Raw genomic sequence first — 13007 nt, 5'->3', positions numbered from 1 at the left:
TGCCTTTTCGATTTCTCGGTTGGGTGTTTCCCCATTTCCAGAGTTAGAATAACCCATTAAGGATATAGCAGAACCTAGGGTTTTTGTTTTGAGTTTCACGAGATTTTCGTTCAGGTTGGCCAGCACACTTGAATTCAGAAAACAGGTAAGAACTGAATATAATGTGTGATATAAATATTTAGGTGTATGTATATGTATGATATATATGCATGCTGTGTGTATCATTGTATATTCAAATGATATCATAGCGACACAACCATTGTGTCGGTTCAGCAGTACAGGCATCATACTGGATAAGAGTGATATTCACCCTCGAAAGTATGAATTGGTACTATCATAGTGACACAACCATTGTGTCGGTTCAGCAGTACAGGCATCGTACTGGTTAAGAGTGATATCATGGCCAATTATACTTTTGGATGCTATTGATGCTATCATAGCGGCACGAACATAGTGCCGGTCCTACAGCACGATTATAGTGCTGGTAGGAGTGATATCACGGTCAATAGCACAAGCAGTTAGAACGTGCATGCTCATCTGTTAAGCCCTGTAAATAGGTGTATGGGCGCCTAATTACACGTCGTAAATTATATTATATGTTATATGCAATTCTTACTAAGTCTGTCGACTCACAATTCTGCTTCCATGTGTAGGTAAAGGAAAGGCGAAGGCTAAACAGGAGTGAACCTGAGCTCGGGTGGGATTGTACATGTCAAAGCAGCGCGACCTGGAGTGTTCGGTCTCGGGATATCTGGGGATTGTATTTTGATAGTCGCTGTGCGACCTGTAATAAATGTATATTTTGGAATGCTTATTTTACAAAGTTTGAAAACGGGATCCCGACACTTGTAAATATTTTATTGTATTACAAAGTTTAATATTTAATGCAAAAGTTTTAATTTGACACGTTTTTCGAAAAAATTCTTTGACTAGCAAAGATTGCACTATATTTGAAAAAGCACTGTAGCGTGCCTTAGCATTATCGCGTTACAACTTTGGTATCAGAGCCGCCAGGTTTGTCTACCGAAGCTTGCTAAGACATGTACAATCTTCATCAGAGAAAGCTCGGTTCATGGTTCAGTAAGCCCGTACTTGTTTAGTATTTTAAATAATTGTGAATGTGAAGCATGTTAGGAAGCATATTTGATTATAATTATTTATGTTAAGTGCATGGCCTTAAAATCCGTAAGTGCGGTAGTAAGTATGTAAATAGGCCGTTGCCTGACCAGGCTGACTTACTAACTGACAGGTTAGTCTTATAGAATGGACACCTTGTGCAATATGGAGAGTCAGAGTAAAGTGGCCAGGGCTAGTAACGGTTGGAGAGAATGGAGTCCAAGTTGTCCCCAAAACCAAGGTGAAAGCCCTTGGATGGCTTCCGACGGGGGTGATAATTATCCGTCACAGGGTCTGTTGGATTTGGAGCAAAGGTTTGGAAAAATGGAAGCTGTGATTCAACGACATGAAGAAGAGATTCAGAGGTTGAAACTACAAAGGTCTCCTGTGGCATCTTTACCACATATGCCAATCATTTTTGATTCGGTATTACCAGCGAAGCATGGAATGGATGGTAATCAAGTGGAACAATTGCATGGAAATATTTGGTTCCATGAATCTTCAGACTTTCAGGGAGGTTCAAATATGAAGAATGTTTCTTGGGCTGAAAGCGCTGAGGAAATTATTATGAGACCTCAGGAGATTATGGTAGAGGGTTAGAATATTACCTGCCTGAATCAAGAATATGGTGGAAGTTGTAGGAGCTCCATCATTGAGCGGAAGAGGAAACCTACGTCATCAGTGGTGGGTTTAAGACAGAACAAGCGGTTCCGAGGGTTTCAAGGCAAAGGAGGACACCAGGGTTATTCTTACCCCGAGTGCTCACGTTGCATGAAACACCATCCCGGAGAATGCAATCGAAAAGTATGTTTTCAATGTGGCATGGTTGGGCATTTTAAGAAAGATTGCCCACAGGTGGAGAAAGAAGAACAAGAGCAGAAAGCGATATTTGTTCCTACTCCGGTGTATGCTAATGTCCAAGCTGATGATGCAACGAGCCCTTCTGTAGTGGCAGGTCAGTTCTGTGTAAGCGACTTCTTTTATATCGTGTTGTTTAATTCGGGAGCTACACTCTTATATGTAGCTACAAGAGTAATTGATCTTTTGCGTAGGCCTTGTGATGTTTTAGAAAGAGGGTTTGGAACCCTAATGCCTAGTGGGGAATTGGTTATCTCTAATAGGCGCATTAGGTCTATGCCAGTTAGGATCGAAGATAGGGAGTTGAGTGCTGACATTATAGAACTGAAATTAACTGAGTTTGACATTATACTGGGAATGGATTTTATGTCCAAGTATTCGTCCAGTGTAGATTGTAGGCAGAAAACGGTGATTTTTCAGCCGGAAGGTGAATATCCATTTGTTTATGTTGGATCAATCCAGGGGTCCCGGATCCCGGTTATTTCTATACTAAGGGCTAGGGATTTACTATGCAGTGGCTGTGTAGGATTTCTAGAAATGGTAATTGACTCCAGCAGACCTGAAACATTTAGGCCTGAGGTAGTCAGGGTGGTGAAAGATTTTCTCGACGTGTTTCCCGAGGAGTTGCCGGGATTGTCGCCACAGTGAGAGATTGATTTTGTAATTTATTTGGCACCTGGAGTCGAACCTATTTCTAAAGCTCCATATAGGATGGCTCCAGCAGAACTCAAGGAGCTTAAGTTGCAGCTTCAGGGGATGCTTGACATTGGGTTTATCAGACCCAGTGTATCGCCCGGGGGAGCTCCGGTTCTCCTTGTGAAAAAGAAAGATGGTTCCCTCAGAATGTGCATTGATTATCGGGAACTAAACAAGTTGACGATTAAGAACAAGTACCCGTTGCTCCAGATCGATGATTTGTTCGATCAGCTTCAGGGAAAGACAGTGTTTTCGAAGATTGATTTGCGATCTGGTTATCATCAACTTAGAATTCGAGAGGAGGACATACCGAAGACTGCTTTTAGAACTAGATATGGGCACTATGAGTTTCTGGTAATGTCATTCGGATTGACTAATGCTCCTGCGGCCTTTATGGATCTCTGAATAGAGTATTCAAGGATTTCCTCGATAACTGCATTATAGTGTTTATCGATGACATTCTTGTATACTCTCAGTCAGAAGAGGAGCACGAGCATCATCTTCGAATGGTATTGCAGCGACTTAGGGATCACAAGTTGTATGCAAAGTTTAAAAAGTGTGAATTCTGGTTGTCTGAGGTGTCCTTTCTGGGTCATATTGTTGAGAAGAATGGGATTATGGTTGATCCAAACAAGGTAGAATCAGTGAAGAATTGGCCGAGGCCCAAATCTGTGACGGGAGTTCGAAGTTTTCTCAGTTTAGCAGGGTATCATCGGCGTTTTGTCGAAGGATTTTCTAAAATATCTATGCCCCTAACCGAATTGACCAAGAAAAATCAGAAATTTGTGTTATAATTTCTCAGGAGTTAAAGCAACGTTTGATAGCAGCTCCGGTGTTAGCTTTGCCATTAGATTAAGAGAAAATTTGTGGTTTATTGTGATGCATCCAGACAGGGTCTGGGATGTGTTCTGATGCAAGCTGACAGAGTTATAACCTATGCCTCTCGTCAACTGAAAGAATATGAGCAGCGCTATCCAACTCATGATTTAGAGCTTGTTGCTGTGGTTTTTGCTCTAAAGATCTGGCGACATTATCTTTACGGTGAGAAGTGCGAGATTTATACTGATGATAAGAGTCTCAAATACTTTTTCACCCAGAAGGATTTGAATATGAGGCAGAGAAGATGGTTGGAATTAGTTAAGGACTACGATTGTGAGATTCTGTATCACCCCAAGAAGGCAGATGTTGTGGCCGATGCTTTAAGCAGAAAAGTGTTGGGTTTTATGCCCTAAATAAAACTCATTTCAATATAATCAGATTTACTTATTAATATAGATCAGAAATAACATTTAATGTTGCATGGTTCACATGATTTATTTCATGATTATATGTACATAATGTATAAATTCATCTGAAACCCTTTTCACATACTTGATCCTGTTTATTGTGCCGTCAACACATTGGAAAGTAAACATGACTATGTGAATAAAGTTTCCTAGATTTATCAGACACAGGGTTTTACTGATATGATAATCTACAACAAGAGTTTACTTGTATTTGGAGAAATACTATGTTCTTTCCAGAACATTGGTTAAAGTAAAGCTCAGGTTGGATGCATGGAGTATGCATCGGAAGGGACCGATATTGAACTTTGACTTAGATTTAATTAAACTTACCGTAAAATCTATTCAAGTCAATATCGCCTAGTTGATCCTAGATCAAATGATCTTAATCCTGATATGATTAGGCTCAATCTTGAAAGGCTATTCGTGTTCTTTGATTTGTTAGTTAAGCCTACTTTTAGGTCAGGGTGATACGTACATTTTGGGAACACGGTAGTAATTAGTGGGAGCGCTAACATAAACATGGAATCTATAGCTTCTATCTGGCGAATAGTAAGCAAAGGATGATCTCCTTCGAGCTTGACCAAACGAACATAAATGGTGGAGTACTCATTTCACATTAGTCAAATATCATTTATACGGGTCAAGTGTTTTAAGGAATAAATACATTGTATGGTGTAACGGTAATTTAATCCCTTTACAAGGTAGATCATTCATATAGAGGATAATTGATCACATTAGGATTATAACAATGGATAACTAATGATGTGTCTATATGGTGGAACATATAGAGCATTCTATATACTGAGAGTGCAATTCTGAGTTCTATGCGTGGATTCAACGAAGAATTAATAAGTTAGTGAATTTTAGTGCTAAATTCTTGATCTACTTATTGGAAGCTCAGTTATATAGACCCATGGTCCCCCCACTAGTTGAGATAATATTGCTTGTAAGACTCATGTAATTGGTTTTGATTAATCAATTATAATTCACGAATTAGACTATGTCTATTTGTGAAATTTTCACTAAGTAAGTGGCGAAATTGTAAAGAAAGAGTTAACGGGGGCATATTTGTTAATTATGATACTTTGTATGGTGCAATTAATAAATATGATAAATGACAATATTATTTAATAATTATTTATAGTTATTAAATAGTTAGAATTGGCATTTAAATGATTGAATTAGGAAATTGGCATTTTTGAGAAAATCGATACAAAAGTGGTAAAATTGCAAAATTGCAAAAATCAAGGCCGCCCTCCACCTATCCTAGGGCGGCCACTTATGTCATCTTTTTTAAATGATTTTTTCATTATTTTAATGCCATATAATTCAAATCAAACCCTAGTGGAATCATAAATAGATAGTGAAGGCTTCAGGAAAATTACACTTTCTGAATCAGAAAAACCTGAGCCTCCACTCTCTTCTCTAGCCGCCACTCTCTCTCTCTTTTCTTCCTCAATATTTCGAACCTCTCTTAGTGATTAGAGTAGTGCCCACACACATCAAGTGATACCTCAATCATAGTGAGGAAGATCGTGAAGAAAGATCATGTCAAGAAAGGAGTTTCGGCATCAAAGATTCGGTAGAAAGAGATCCGTGTTCGTATATTGATAATGCTCGCTACGTAAAGGAATCAAGGGCTAGATATCCTGAACGGAAGGAGTCATTATATTCCGCCGCACCCAATGTAAGGTTTCCTAAACTTTATATGTGTTTATTTCATCGTTTTAGAAAGTTCATATTTAGGATGTTAATAAACATACTTGTGAGTAGATCTAAGATCCTGGTAAAATAATTTCCAACAACTGGCCTCAGAGCCATGGTAATTGATTTACTTGCAAGAAATTTGGACTTTAAAACGATTGTTTGTATGTTCTTTGGATGGTATCATGTTGTATTGAGTGTTATTTGATGATTGATTGATGTTTGTGAAATTTTCGTGAAAAATAATTGTGATTTCGTTTCTGGAATTATTTTTATTGGATAGTATGGAAAAAATTAAGCAAGTTAGCCTTTTACAGAACTCAATTTGGATTTTATTTGAATTAGTTATGATTTTTTGAAAGATTGTGACAAAATCGCCATCTTGATAGTTTCATGATCGCAGAACTGTCCGTACAGTTTCGAATTTTTCCTTTTTTCTTCAATTTTTCATACTTTTCATGGAATTAAACTTCCAATTTTTTGTATGGTTTTGTATATATACTATTACTATTCCTAATTCAATTCTAATTATCATTTTGAATTAATTTAAATTTTTTTTTAATTTAATTCAAGATATTAGTGTAATTTGAATTTGAGTAGAATTAGTATTTATCTTTTTGCTTAAAAATCTATCTTATTTTTAAATTTGATTATTTTTTTTAAATTTAAGGTCAGATATTTTAAGATATTTATAATATCTTTTAAAGATATTTATAATATCTTTTAAGATATTTTAAAAATATCTTATCTTTTAAGATTTTTTAATTAAATCTTTTTAGATATTTTGACCATATTTAAATTTAAAATAAGATATTTATAATCATGTAATTTTAAATAGATATAAGATATTTTGCTAATTTTTTTAAATTTTGTTATTTTATTTATTTAAATTAAATTTAAAATTTGAAAAAGATATTTATTTATCTTTTCTAATTTTTTATTTAATTTGTATTTATAAAATAACATTTAAAATTTAAAAGTAGTTAGCAAATTTTTTTTGAAATGATATTTAGGTTGGTTGAAACCTAATTTTTCAAAAAATTGTAGGTTTAATTTTAAATTTTAATTTTTTTTTAAAAAAAAAAAAAATTTCGAATTTTTCAAATTTTTTTTAAATTTTTCGAAAAATTATTTTTTTTATTTAATTAATTATTTTCGAAATTAAATATTTAATTTAAAATTAAATAAATCCTACATCCAACTATCCAACTAACCTTGTTGCGGTAGAAAGTATGTGTTTTAGCTTATGTGTAAGTTTTTAAAACCTATTATTACTTGATTACAATAGCCATGGTTACTTTTTGCCGAATCTAATGATCTGATGGCTCCCTCGGGGTCAAGTTAATAATTTGTAACGATGTAAATTTTACAATCTTCTTTCATCTCGTGTATGACCTAAACGACATGATAGGACCCATCCAAAGTAGCCTGTGTGAGCCTATGTGTTTAATTTTATTATAGATGCATATAGGTTAATGTTGCTAAATAAAATGTCATAGTTGATAAACATTTTATTTAGGCCCATTTAGTTTGGGTTTATTCAATTAATAAGTTGTTCTTATTAAGGTTAAATTCCTCTCTTTTGGGCCTTGTGTGAGAGTTGGGAGCCATGAAAGTGGGTACGACATACTGAACTCAAAGACTTCCTCACACAAACCACCCCAATTGTGAAGGCCCATTTTACGATTTGAATGATCATCTTTGTGTTAATTAAACTAGTTTAACCTAATAAAATTGATTAGCAACATAATTAATTTCATTTATTTTGAAATTAATTTAAGAAAAATATAGTTTAAGGAATTTTATATTCTAAGCTAAACTATATGTATTTTCTTGTATTTAATTAAATATAGAATTATAACCATCTAGATTCTTTCTGGAACTTAATTTAAATTTTTCATTAAATATTCCTATTTAAGTTGATATTTAGTTATCTTCAACTAACCAACTTAAATCTGAATATCTTTTGAATTCAAAATTTCAAAATTAAGTTGAGGAATTTTTGGCATTAGTTATTAAGATTCTTTAGATATTTTTTTTTAAGTTAATATCTTTTCAAATATTAACTTAAAATGGAATATTTTCAAATTAAGTGGTTACAACTTAATTTTTGATATTTAATTAAATTTAAATTTGAAAATATTTAAGTTCTAGATTTTTCTAGTACAACTTAAATTAGATATTTTTTCAAATTTTGTGGAAAAGATACTTAGTCAAATAAGATATTTTCTAGATAGTTATTTATAGACTACTTATTATTTCTAATATTAAATAGGAAAATATTATAAATTGTGAAATTAATTATTTATTAATTAATTTTGGTACAATTTATTTTAAATATATTTTTTCCTAGTATTAAACTAGAGATTAATAATTAAGCCTTCTCTACACTTAATTATTTATTTCTTGAATTTAATACATTTAATTAATTTGAAAATTAAATATCTAAGTTGATTTTTATCATCATACTTAAATATTTCTTTTTCATGACATTTAATTAAATAGAAAATTATTTTTAGTTGAAATTTATTTTTTTTTTTTTTCAACTAAATTTAAATAATTTTCAAAATATATTTTTTCTTTATTTTATTAATCAATTTTCGAAATTGTATTTCTTAAATGCTAGAATTTCGAATTTTATCTTGAAAAATAGATTAAGTTGTAAATTAATTATTTTAATTAATTCTTGGATCAACTTAAATCAATGATTTTTTCATTTATTGATTAATTTAAAATAAATTGAATTAAAGTATATTATTAGAAATAGAATTAATTAGTCAAAGGAAAATCTAGATAGGTGATATTTTTGCTTGAAGTATTTTTCTAGTGTATTTAATTAAATAGAAAATTAATATTTAAGTTGATTTTCATCATCATACTTAAATATTTGAAATTTTTCTTATATATATTTAATTAAATAGAAAATTATATTTTTTGTTGTAAATTAATTTTATTAATTAATTTTGGGCCAACATTAAATTAGAATAATTTTTCCAGGATTTATTTTTTATTTTAATATGCATTTTTCGAAAATTGTATTCTTATATACTTTAATTTTTCGAAATGCAATATATATTTATAGAAAATTAAATTTGAGTTGTAAATTAATTTAAATTAATTTTGTAACAACTTAAATATTTTTTTTCTAAATATTTATTGGAAATTATTACTAAGATGGAAATAATTCATGTTATTTTCATATCCATCTAAGTAAAATTTATAAATATTAAATTAAAATTTATATTTAGAATTTTTCATTCTAAATTGGAAATTTTAAATAAATAAATATATATTTAAAATAAATAGAATAAATAAAGAGAATAAATGAAAATACAACTCTTTTTAAATAATGAGCTTTATTATCAAGAGACATTCGATCTCCATTGTGGGTTTTACACCGCGTTTGTTTTAGTGAGTAATCCTCCCTAATGGAGGAACGTTCATTAGCAATTTCGCACCGTTTAACCTCGCATGATAAGTAGTTTGTAAGTGTTTTGTATGGTATGGATCACCCTAATGGTGGCGACCATACTTGACTTGCAAATTATGAAACAATGGTGGAAGCTCATAAGATAGAATTGCCTCGACTCTCGCCTAAACGGACAACGCCGAATTCCAATCTTGATCGAATAAAAGGTTGCTAGAATGTTTAACATTTTAGACGAAGCCGACAACTCTATTCAATGAATGGTAGCTTTGACTCTCGCCTAAACGGGACACCGATATCGCCTTGTTGAAAACCTTGGAAATTATTTAGGATTGTAAGTTTTAGTATTTTCACTTGTCATTCCTACTTGCTATATGCTTATAATTTACGAATTGTGTATGAATTTATATTGAACCATGTTATTTTCTTCGTTATTAAGTTGTTTAATTTCGAATCTTCATTGTTGGTCTAACTTGGCTTGTTTATCTAATGAGATAAATCCCTAGTGGATTTTCACCATTAGACATACATAATAGTGTTAGATTTCGAAAGATAAATATTGTACATGCGACATCTAGCTGTTCATCAATTGATGACACCTTAGACTAGTATTTTTACGATATGAAACAAGAAGATTATATAAATAAGATTACTTTGACTTTCGCTAATCGAAGCATCGTTGGATTCTTATTTTAAACGAAATTATCCTAATTCCTCTTAGCTTATTCATTTCGAATTAGCTTTCAAATATATCATTGGATGAATGGTCTATGAATCATTTCATGTCATTATATTTTCTCTTAAGAAATTAAATGACGCATATGATTATAACCCCGAAATTCTATTCCCAATTGATATAAATCCTCAATCTTAGAAATCTCCTACTTGTAATGGGCAACTGACCTTAGAGTTTGTATTAGTAGTGGTGGTCCAAGAAAGAATTACTCATTAAATTTGGTTGAATTTAAGTCTTTGACTTTAATTTTAGATTCCAAATAGAAATTTTCTTAAATTTCTAATTCCGAATACAATACGATTACACTTTCTCAAGTGTTTAATATCCATCTTTTATTAATGGATTAAACTCGTATGGAATGTGAGTTAGGTATTCCTGTGACCTGTGGATCCACTTGAAGTATTCTAAGAACTCTTTGATGTAACTAAACCTATGTCATCATAGACACTACCACATTTTCTTAATCTATGACATTTGTATCTCATCATGTGGTTTGACAAGATCAATCTCTCGCAAAGAGTTAATATGCCTATATCCATCGAAAGTAGTTCATCTCATTCGTTGCAGATGGATGTACATTCACGGGTGGATATGAGTTTTCGTTGTATTCTTAAAACGATAACTCTAGATTATACCTTATGCAAAGAAATTTGAAATGTTTGAAAAATTTCATCAATTTCTAATGGTTAAACACCATTAAGGTAAGTGGTTAAAGATCTTGCGAACTCGATAGGTGGAGAAATAGTTAGTAGATATGCAAATTCAAAGATCATTAAATTGATTTTTGAATTATATCCAAACTTACCTCCCCAGAAATTTCGAGTTGCATGTTGATGATTAGTTACTAGTCGTTGCCTAAATCCTTCTATGGTAATACAATTTCAGAATGATGTAATGGTTGTATACTTAATGTAAATCATTACTAGATTCATGGATGACCTAATCAAAATCTTAAGAAAGGCTGAATCGTTAACCATGGTTTGTTATCTTTTCTAAGTGATTAGGTGTGGACCATCCCATTGTCAATAGATAAGAAAGTGTTTGTTCAAACAAATACTACTTTTCTAAGAAAATGACTAAGTCTGAAAAACAAGTAGCAAATAAAGGAGATACTTAATTCTTGATTCCAAAAGTGTTCTATCATCTTATATGACATACGATGATCCCACTGCCTCTGTTGTCTTGTCACAACCAAAGAGGTTAATACCATTTAGTTTTCTTCGACATAATTCACGGTACCTTGTCGTAGTGGGAGAGTTTCTAGGAACTCACCTTCTTATGACTTGGGAGACAACTAGTGATTAAAATCCATTGTGAGTTTAAACAAGTAATGGATTGTCAAGATAAGAAACTAAGAAGAAAGCCAATAGAACTATGGTTTAATCCATTCACATGGAGTAACCTAAAGTTTTCTATTACAAGGACATAAAAGGAAATTTTAGTTAATAAGTCTATTCTATGGACTTAACAAACTTCCCGTTCCTAGCATTATAGTTTGAGTTTATCTAAACCTATGGCTTATGGTATACTGGTAATTACTTACTCTAATGCAAGCAACTTACTTTAGTAAAATGTCAAGCATTTTCTTTCTAATGGCAATCTATGAAGCTTCACAACTTCTTAGGTATAGATTTTATTTATCTAAGGAAAAGTCTTAACTATTCCAGAAAAGATAAAGCCATGAAAGAATTTCTTATATCAACAAGTGAGAGGTCTTAGATATGCTTTTGTATGCCTTAGCACGTACATCTGATCAGTGGGAGTAATGAGTAGGTATCGCATTAATCCAGAGAAGAACATTGGAAGACAATCAAGTAAATTTTAAGATTAAGAAGAGGAACTATATGTTACCATAAGTGGTGTGTTTAAAACTCTTGGAGCTACACCATATCGATTTCGAAATTTGCCTATGTGCTAAGTAAATCTTTCGATAAGATGGTGGTTACTCCTGGGGTGGAATAGTGATTTTGGAGAAGTGTAAAAACCTATACGAAGTCTACAGGTCTACCGCAGAGAGACCTGAATGTTAAAGCTGCAGGAAAGTTACTTATTCGGCCAAGGAAAGTTCTATACATCTTTGGCACCATTCCAAATTGCCTTAAACTACTAGCGTTAATTTCCCGATTAACCAAAAGTAGTTGCCAAAGGTATAATCCAAAGTATCCCAAGAGAGTAGACATATAGAGAGGAATTTCACATTATCAATGATTTGTGATTAAAGGAAGAGTAATAGTGGAAAAAGGTTGTGGTTAATTCAACCTTTCGCATCCTATTACGAGGAGTTTACTACTACTACACTTGATTTTGCATATCAAGGTGTTGAGATTATTTGAAACGCACTTTTGTTTTATATTAGTGCAAGTGGGAGTTTGTTGGGTTTTATGCCCTAAATAAAACTCATTTCAATATAATCGCATTTACTTATTAATATAGATCGAAATAACATTTAATGTTGCATGGTTCACATGATTTATTTCATGATTATATGTACATAATGTATAAATTCATTCCGAAACCCTTTTCACATACTTGATCCCCGTTTATTGTGCCGTCAACACATTGGAAAGTAAACATGACTATGTGAATAAAGTTTCCTAGATTTATCGTACACGTGGTTTTACCGATATGATAATCTACAACAAGAGTTTACTTGTATTTGGAGAAATACTATGTTCTTTCCACATTGGTTAAAGTAAAGCTCAAAGTTGGATGCATGGAGTATGCATCGGAAGGTAGATATTGAACTTTGACTTAGATTTAATTAAACTTACCGTAAAATCTATTCAAGTCAATATCGCCTAGTTGATCCTAGATCAAATGATCTTAATCCCGATATGATTAAAGGCTCAATCTTGAAAGGCTATTCGTGTTCTTTGATTTGTTAGTTAAGCCTACTTTTTAGGTCGTGGTGATACGTACATTTTGGGAACACTAAGAAGGCAATTGAGTGGGAGCGCTATCATAAACATGGAATCTATAGCTTCTATCTCGGCGAATAGTAGTAAGCAAAGGATGATCTCCTTCGAGCTTGACCAAACGAACATAAATGGTGGAGTACTCATTTCACATTAGCCGAAATATCATTTATACGGGGTCAAGTGTTTTAAGGAATAAAATACATTGTAGGTGTACCGTAATTTAATCCCTTTACAAAGGTAGATCATTCATATAGAGGATAATTGAT

The sequence above is a fragment of the Cannabis sativa genome, chromosome 4 (assembly GCF_029168945.1).
Source record: "Cannabis sativa cultivar Pink pepper isolate KNU-18-1 chromosome 4, ASM2916894v1, whole genome shotgun sequence".
NCBI lineage: Eukaryota > Viridiplantae > Streptophyta > Magnoliopsida > Rosales > Cannabaceae > Cannabis > Cannabis sativa.
This window is presented reverse-complemented; position numbering follows the sequence as displayed.